Here is an 8,613-nt window from a genome sequence, read left to right as displayed (position 1 = left end):
CATAAGTGGCTTCTAGAGTTAAGCAATTTATGGAGGTAGCAAGTTAACTCCCTGGACAGCACACCTTTCCTATGCAAACCAACCAAGCTCCTCCTTCAGGGGCTCACTCTCTGGGCCACCTGTCCCCTGATCTGATCACCCGAGATCCAGGTATCAGGCAACTGGGGACAGAGGACCCCTAAGCCCTAGAACCTTCTGAAATTACTCAAACCAGCTGATCATAAACCTGCTTACCCTGCCTTGCCCGTTCCTTCCCACAGAAACCACAGTGAAAGCTCTTGTCCAAGTTTTCCCTGGCTCTCTCAGCCTACTGACTGAGCCTGCTGTTTCTCCCCATGGCCTGGCAGGGCCCCTCCTCTTGGGGTCTATGAACAATAAACTATCTGTTCAGTTGCCATTGTCTCCTCATCTGTTACCTTCACCATACCTGAATAATATGAAAACCTGTGTTTTAAAATTACATAGGGGGGCTGGGGAGATAGCTTAGTCGGTAGAGTGCTTGCCTTGTAAGCACAAGGCCCTGGGTTCGATCCCCAGACCCCCCAAAATAAATAAATAAATAAAATTATGTGGGACCAGCTGAATGTGAAAAGTGACACCAATTCTTACATTAGCAACTTAGTGTATGTCCAGTGCTTACTTGTGAATAGTGCTGTATTTATACAATTTTTAATAAGATGTATTGAGAGTTATTTCATCTTAAATTTTTTTGAATAGTTTGATATCAACTGTAATTTTGGAAAATATATTAAATAAATGCTAATTTAAAAGGCTTTTTACTTTTTATATTTTTTAATGAAAATGTATTTACATTGTGTACACTTATATGATGCCACTTAATTTTTAATTCTTTGGATTATTGTTGTCAATGAAATAAACTGTGTGAATATCAATTATTCAACATAATTAGTGATTTATTGAAATAAAGCCATCAATGCCAATTTAATAGGTTAAATATAAAATAATTTATTAATCATTTATATCTTTTCTTACTCATCTAAAGCATTACTAACCTAGCCATAGCACAACCATACATGCAATAATAATTAATTCAGTTATCATGGGTATTTGATGACTTTCTGTGAGATAGAAAACATATCTTTTCCTATATTTTAAAACTTTGCCATTATGCTGGCATATTTGTTAAAATAGGAATATAGAGTTTATGTTCTTTGATAGTTTATTGACCCACAATTTTTAAATGTTTGGTGAGTGATTTGGTTCTGTACCCAAGCCCCACAAAAGTTTGGGGCAGGCTGGAAGACATCCTTTCTTTTGGTTCCTCAAACTGATAAACCTCTAACCATTCCTACAGTTACGTCCTGTTTCCCTGAGATCTTCTCCTGGCTGGTGATCAGTCAAGCTCAACCTCAATGTCATCTGTCCTTCTCTGATGTTTCAGCCTCTTCAATGCCACACCGTTTTATTTTTCTTGTGTCTTGTATCTTTACCAAATATTTCCAAATCTGTAGCTTTGCATTCTGTTGTCTATCACTAGACTATAAATCCAAGAGCAACAAAATCAGAAAATTTGGTGTAGGACCTTTCAACAGTATTTTTCTTAAGTTACTTAAAATGCATTTTAATGAGCAGCTAGGGTGGAGTACCACACCTCTGGGGTTGCTCTTGGTTACATGCTCAGGAAACATGAAGAAAAATGTTCAGGGAAGCCTTGTTTGCAAGAGAAATAATAAAATAATTGAAATATACAGCATCAGAAAAATAGGGATGTAGATTGTGATGCATCCACAAAGTAACATAAATGCCCGATGTTGGTTAAACTACTTACCTAGACTAACATGCAGTAAGATGGATAAATCTAAAGAATGAAAATCAGGATGCAGAAAGATACATATATGGTGTCGTACTATGTATTAAAAACTAAACAAGATGCAAAACAATACATTCTTTGTGGTTATGTACACTGTAAGTGAATTTTAAAAGTTAAATCAAAGTAGTCCTGATAAACACTAATTTCAGGGAATTGTGCACTTCCTGAAAGAGAGAGGTACAAGGATTAGGAAAAGAAAAAATATCTTTGCCTTTTGCTTTATTTCTTACAACAGACAAGAAAGATCTAAAGTAAATGTAGGAAAATGTTAGATTTGATAAGATTTAATCTCCTTACTTTTCTGTGTTCTTGAAATATTTTGTAACAAAAAAAGAGATGATAAATTTACCCAGTGTTTGGAAGGTGCTGTAAGTAAGGCTTAATGATCATTTCTGTCAATCATCTGTCAATCATCTGGGCTTTTCACATGTTATGTAGCAACTATTGTCTTAATTTTCATCTCACTCTTTTTGGTGACTAAGAATACAAAGAAGACTTGAGAGTCATCAGGGTTTCTGGCCATACTACAATAAAGAAATTTTGCTCTTGCCCTCTATGAAATGCTATGAAATTCTACTTAAATACTTTCATCCTCAGGAAAGTTTTCACTGTGGTCCTCATCTCTGTGCTTATGATTCATGCATTATTCTGCTTATTTATCCAATGAGTATTTTCTGTACACACTTACATGACAGGAATGTGGGTAGAATTTTATTCTGAATATTCTGTTTTTACCTTGTTCTTCTACCTCATATGCCTTCAGATCTAAAATTAAAATATTTCTTTTTTGGGCATTATGGCAGGGTTATTCCAGATAACTCAATTCCATAGTTAGAATACCCATTTCATGAGGTGTGATTTTAGTTTCTGGAAGTTCCCCTCATGTCACCAACAGAGCAATCTAAACAGAAAGACTTAGGGCTCCCGTGAAGTTACAGAGATGCACAGCAAGAGGAGGTGGGTTGTTTATTACAATTCCTCCTGGAAAGTCAGAGCTCTGTCTGCCTTACATCTCCCCAGTATCTTAACAGATTTGTTAAATACTTTACAGCTCCAGTTTCTTAAGGACTCAGAGTGGGTCCATCCATCATCCATGCACCTGTCAATCATCCTCTCCACCGTTCATCTTTTCTCTTAACAGCAACTTTGTTTCATGTTGTTGGGTACTCCATGCCATCTAATTGACTTAAGACCCTTCAATTATGGAGTGTTATTCTTTCTCTACCCATTTTTTCAAAGTCTGCTTAGTTTTCAACTAGCAGCTAGTTCCTACCTTTGAGATCTTTGAGATATCTTTCCCGTTTTTTTTTAAAGATATGTGCAAAAGGAAATAAAAGGAACATTTCATTTTGTCAAAAAATTCGGATCTCAGTTATTCCCCAAGTTCTTAATTAAGTTCTCCCAAATTAATTTTCAAAAGAAGCTCTACCTAGGAAGCCATAATGAAGAGTGTGTGTGCTCTCCTGACAGCTTGAGACACATGAGTACAAATTAGATAAAACCCGGGAAACTGCAGTTGAAAGAGGGGTGAGGGACAACTGGAATTGGAGACTTACTTTTCATTCAAGTGTGAAAGAAACAAAACTTTTCCCGATTAAATTGGCTGGAGGGAAATGTCAAGCCAGCATGTGTAAAATGACAAGGGACAGCTGGTTAGAAAGGCGTAAATCAGAAACCAGCCTCACCTCCTCGCTGTTGAAATTGCCACCAGAATGCTTATAAATAGCTCTTTCTGTTTCCTAGTTCTGTTAGGAAAAGAAGTGGGGATGCAAATGAAAGCCACCACTGTCTACAGCTCAGAGGCAGAGTCAATGACTTCCTTGTGGAAGACCAGTCTCCCCAACCCAGAAATGGAGGCCCACTGGGTAGGATAAGCCTGGGACTCAGTCAGGGTTAGCTTGGGGAACCGGGCCCTTTGGGAGTAGAATACACAGGGCTAAAATATTATTCAGGTGTTCAGCATGAAATTTACCCAGAGTGCTTTGTGTTGCTGTAAGAGAATATCATAACTTAGAACAGAAATTTACTTATTTGGATCATGGTTCTTGTGGCTGAGAAGTCCAAGGTGCAGGGGTCCATATCTGTTGTGGGCCATTTTGCATTATCATCCAATGATTGAAAGTGGAAGGGCAAGAGAGAACTTAGCAGTGGCAGAGTGGGGGGTGGGGAGGACCTGAACTCATTCTTTTCTCAGGAATTCGTGCCCCTGATAATGGCATAGTCTTCATAACTTGATCACCTCGCAAAGGTCCTGTTTCTCAACACTGCTGCATCTGGGGATTAAGCTTCTAACACATTCATACCAGGGCAGTCACAGAGTAATGGAAGGTAACCAGTGCTCAGTAAGACCTGACTCTGCCCCAGTCTGAACTAGAATCTTCTTTAGATTCCTGAGGTATTCGTTTCCTAGTTTGGAGAGTTGTGTAGGTAAACCCAGTTGGATGTTCATAGCATGTTTCTTCTTCAACTGACTTTTGAATTCAACCAAACCCCAGCAACACTCATCTAAGAACTAGGGAAACTTTTTATTTGGGTAAGCAATACAGAGTCTCCAAATATTTCCAACACATTGGATTTGGTAACCTCTGATAAAAGAGACTGTGGCTCCCTCATCTTTCATATTCCTAGAATCCCTAATAAAATGCATTCTTAGTAGGTGCCCAATAACTTCCTGTTACGTACTCAGGGTAACGCTTCTGACCATTCGGAAAGTTCCAGAATTGGGCAGGTCCCTGGTAGTCTGTGGAAGGTTCAGTTATAGCCATGTTGACTGCTGAGAGAGAAAAGAATTAGCTTCAGGAAAGAGGCTGTAATGGTAGCCTGAGGGTGTGCCCCGTGCACTGTTCTGCACCACTCATTAATGAAAATGCAACACGAGCAAACTGAGCACAAATCGTATGGAATCTAGGACTGACCAAAGTGGAGAAGAACCCCATCCAGTTCTTGAAGTCCTACAGAGGCACATGTTCCTCTCTCTTTGCTCCTCTCCTCTTCTTCAGATGGCTACACAACAAAGCAGAGAAACGGAATGGCTGTCCAGACATTCTGGGGGCTGCTTAGGAAGCTGGAAGCAGGGCTCCAGGGAGCCTGCAGGAGGTTCACTTGGATGTCAGTCCCTCCTCTGCTATGGGAAAGGGTGACACACGGGCTTCTTCCAGCTTTAGCAGTTCTCACTCCTCTTCCCTGAACTCCTCGCTGAAGGCAGCAGCGAGGGTGGACAGGGCCCCATGCGTCTGCCTTGTGCCTCCTTTTCCTGCTGATGACCCTTTTCCTTTCCTCCCACATCCATTTAATCTTGGTCTTGGCAACTGCTGAGCAAAAGCTGCTACGTTGGGCTGTCGACATATGTACCATGGCTCTGGGGCAAAACGTTTATGTTTGATTAGCTCAGTTTTAAAACACACCAACCACGGAGGCACTAATTCTACTGGATTTATCTGTCAAGTCAGTGACTTTCGATAAATAGTTCAGCTCTTGGATGGAAAGTACAAAGGCTGGATCTGTAGCCAGGCAACAAAGGAAAAGGCAATTTTAGATGGGGTTTTTACTTAGTATACTCCAAACTGCAGGTTGTCTCTTTAAGGACTAAGGACCATCCATGGGAGTGATTTTAAGTTATGTTATTTAAGGAAAAGAGCCTATCTATATTCTGATTCTGGCCAATTATGTCTCCACTCACTTTATCTTCTTAGGTTTTAAATACTTTTCTATTAAAAAAAAAGAACCTTAAAAATGTAGTTTTATGATGATTCAAGGACTGCTGCTGTGCCTTAAGCTAGACTAAAACACACAGAATACATTTAAATGAATTACAAAGTGTATTATACTCTGAAAATCAGCATTAAAATGCACATTAATTTTTGCAGCTCTTAAATACTTCGGTTGCTGAGGAACTGCCTCCATTCTATAATTGAAATAGCTCTTCAGATGCAATTTAGTCTCTGATTGGTTTTTAAGTATTTTTAAAAGCTAACAGCTCGGATGGAAAAAGGTGGTATACCCTTGAGCTTAAAATAGGAACACAGATGTCACCACGCTGTGGACTCACTGGGCCCCTGGAAACCACATTTATTTCCTCCAGAGAAGGGGTACTGCACCCCAAAGCTTGGCATACCTTTAACTGTTCAGGAGGTCACAGAGCGGACTTAAGCTCAAATACAAGCACTCAGTTACAAGGCAGTTATTATCCTTTGAAGGAATTGCCCAGGTCTCTAATTAACAACTCTTCTCCATCCCCACATTCCACATTGCTACCCCTGTCAGTTTCAAGAAATGTCAAACAGAAAAAGAGGAGGAAGAACAAAAAATGCAAATCTATTTTGATAGTCACTGGCAGGTGAATATCTATAGGTACGGCTCATAGGTGTTTTAACAAAAGGCCCAAATCAGGCATTGGGATGCTCGTGAATTTTATGTTTTTGACAATCCCAGGCAACAAAAGGATATTGCAAAGTGCCTGTGTCCTCAGAACAATGCTCAGTAACATCAAAATTTTAAAAAAACAGGTAGTTTCTTTTTTTGGGCTTTTTGTTTTCGTTTTTGTTTTTAGCTGTGTGCCTACCTCTTTTATAATAATAGGATTGTTCTGAACTCATTGATGATAGGGGTGTGTGTTAACAAAAACCTGAGAGATAAAAGTAGGTCCATCCCTGTATTTCTCACTGAAGGGCAATGGTCAAGTCAGTCACCTAAACTCTTGGTTTCTTAATTTTCTTTTATGACAAATGAAATTACCAATACATTGTTGGACTGTTAGTTCATATGCGAAGTCCGAATGTGCGAAAGCCACTCAACTGCTATGTGAAGGTAAAGCAGAATTACTATAGGGAATTTTGAAGAACAGTTTGGGGGAGAACTGTCATGATCCCACCAGGAGGGAAAACTCAAAGTCTACCAAATCCTCTGGTGTATGGCATCAACTCAGATAACTTGAAAGCAGGAAAATACCTGGGTTCAAAAACAGGGTAATTGTGCCTATGAATTCTGTCTCTCTGTTTAGGATCCTGAAGGTTGAGAAGGTAAATTTCAAGTTATGAAAAAGAAAAAAAAAAAAACAAAACAAAAACTACCCTTTGTAGTTTCACACTGGCTATACAGGGCATGCTGGGAGAAATGTGGATGGAGATAGAGGACCAATTGGCAAATAATAGCTGATGTAATAATAACTGTGTTGCCAGTAATTAGCTACATGCTTTGCATTCCTTTTAATCTTCATAAAACCCCTATGGGGTAGATGCTATAAATACTTCCTCCTATAAATGAGGAAACTGAGCCCTAAAGAGTTCCAACAATGTGTTCAGTGTCCTGCCATAAAAGGTAGCAACGTATGTTCTTACATTGTTAAGAACTCATTGTAAATGCGTCTCTCTGCGCTTCCCTCATACGGTCTGTACTCTCTACAGAAAGCACTGGGTTGTTAAGAAAACTTGTCCAAGTGTGGAGAGGAGTAGAGAAAAGAGATTTCAGGCCATTGATTTTTCCTCTTTCTGTTTGTGATAGATACTTCAACGTCTACCGTATTGGTCATGGGAAAAGATGCTTGCATAAACAGAACCGTTTCCTAAATCCTTCAAGAGAAAAGAAAACTCACTACCAGTCAACCAGCTCATGTACAGAAATGGGTCACCTTTATGAGATGCAATTATTGAATTTCCTTACGTAGATCATTATTTAAATTGTACTGTCCAATTCTTTGGCTCCTGTCAGATCTTTAGAAAGCAGGTTTTCTCTTGTGTGATGGGAGTCCCAGAACACTTGGTAGACAAAAGTCAGTATTTATGCAATATGAATAAAGCACCTGGAGGTGATTGAAAAGAACAGCCAAAGGGTTTTCTGGGACACTAGACACTGGTACCTTCCCCTAATCTGTGCTGCATGTTGTCCACAGGTGAGTAGTTTTTACTAAAGGAGATGCCAGAATCCAGCATGATCTCAGGAGCTGCCCCTCAGTCTCCTCCCCAACCCTCTGTGAGTCAGATGAGCGAGTGGGGAAGACTGCACACAGAGCCACAGAGGGGAGCCAGGGCCGGGGCAGGCCAGGCCTGTGGAAGCAGAGGACAGTCAGGAATGAGTTCAGAGAATTCTAGAAAGTCTTCTTTCTATGCGTGATAAGGCCTTGTGGTTTTGAATAACACAGTTTGAAAGATGTAAAAGCTTAGTGTGCAGTTCTATTGAAGTAACTTTGTGCAGCAAGATGGCTAGCCCAGCGTTAAAAAGAGATGGAGAAAAAAGGAAGGAAGAGAGGAGAAAAGAGTCAGTGGTTCCATGCCAAGTGCTGCCCAATGAAGAAAGTCCTCTGGCCACCTGCTGCTTCATTAGCACTCCGAGGAGTGGAGTGCTCTTCATTGGCCACAGAATCACTAGGAATTTTCCTTTGAGAAGCCTAGGAGACTCTTCATTTACGTAACAGTGGTTCCTTGCCTAGGTTGTACACTAGAACCTCCAAGAGAGCTTTCTAAAATTTCTAAAAGGCCTAGTATCTGGGCCTTACTCCTAAAAATCCTGATTTAATTTGGTTAGCATTTAAAAGAATGTCCAGTTGAGTCTAATGTGCAGCCAACTGTGAGAGATGCTCCTTTTATTGATTTTCCAATATCTTTTTAAAAAATTGCCTTGATTACCTTTTGGGAGGAAGGTGCTTTAGGCATTTTGGAATTTTAAGTGGGATTTTTGGAATTTTAACTTTCTTACCATCATAAGCTGAAACATAAGGTTCTAAGAAGAAACCCTGACACAGGCCTAAACTGCCTGTTTCCTGATTCCACATTTTTATACAGCAGATA

The 8,613-nt window shown here is 39.8% G+C and overlaps 1 non-coding gene across 1 annotated transcript; it reads left to right on the top strand.

Moving 5' to 3' along the window:
* Nucleotides 1–472: 472 nt before the first annotated feature.
* Nucleotides 473–545, top strand: Trnat-ugu (transfer RNA threonine (anticodon UGU)). Its single transcript has one exon. It is a non-coding gene; the product is annotated as a tRNA-Thr (tRNA).
* The last annotated feature ends 8,068 nt before the right edge of the window (nucleotides 546–8,613 follow it).

Source organism: Sciurus carolinensis, chromosome 12, assembly GCF_902686445.1.
Source record: "Sciurus carolinensis chromosome 12, mSciCar1.2, whole genome shotgun sequence".
Classification (NCBI taxonomy): Eukaryota; Metazoa; Chordata; class Mammalia; order Rodentia; family Sciuridae; genus Sciurus; species Sciurus carolinensis.
Note: the sequence above shows the minus strand (reverse complement) of the source record. Positions and strands in the feature narration are given on the sequence as shown.